This window comes from Lontra canadensis, unplaced genomic scaffold (genome assembly GCF_010015895.1).
Source record: "Lontra canadensis isolate GAN:19392208 unplaced genomic scaffold, GSC_riverotter_1.0 scaffold50, whole genome shotgun sequence".
Taxonomy (NCBI): Eukaryota; Metazoa; Chordata; class Mammalia; order Carnivora; family Mustelidae; genus Lontra; species Lontra canadensis.
This window is the reverse complement of record NW_022631044.1, coordinates 10911391-10912232: the sequence shown is the minus strand read 5'-3', so window position 1 is coordinate 10912232 and position 842 is coordinate 10911391.

Sequence of the window (842 nt, the reverse complement as noted above, 5' to 3'; positions counted from 1 at the left end):
CTGCCTTTGGCTCGGGTCATGATCCCAGGGACCCTGGGATCCAGACCTGCAGCAGGCTCCCTGCCCAGTGGGGAGTCTGCCTCTCCCTCTCCGTTGCCCACCATCGCTCTTGTGCACACACACTCTCTTTCTCTTAAATAAATAAAGTCTTTAAAAAAAATTCTAACTTGGACAAAAGAGAGTTGAAGTGAACTTTCAAGGTAGGGGAAGTTCTCTACATTTTGGACAGTTTAAATCCCTACCTTTAAAATTGCTTATGATTTTAGGTTTATACCCATGTCTTTAAGGTGAAAAAGTTTTCTTAGACCTCTCTTCTTTCTTGTGTTTCCTCACTCACTGTGATCTCATCCAATTTCATGCTCTCTGTTCATCAATTTTATCCTTACCTTAGACTTATCCTCTGACCTCCATACTTGGAGGTTACATGTGTGTGTAAAACTATTTATTTGACATGTCTACTTAGAAACCCATTAATGAACAAAAATGTAGCTCAGATTCAACATATCCAAAACTGAGTTCTTGATCTTTTCTCCTAATTTGCTTCTCCTTTGTCTTCCTCAACTTAGTAAATAGCAGTGCTATGCTTCTATTGTTGCTCAGGTCCAAAACCATGGAGTCATCCTTGATTCTTTTCTTTCTCTCCCAGATTCAATCCATCAGCAAATCTGGTAGGCCCTGACTTCAAAATATACCCAAAGCTCACCACCTCCTTTGACCTCTACTATTAACTTCCTCTTCTAAGCCACTGTCATATCATCTCTTGCCTAGTTTGAAGCTATAGCCTCAAAAGATGCTCTTACATCCTTGTGCCCCTATAGTCTCTTCTCCCCAAAGTAGCCAGA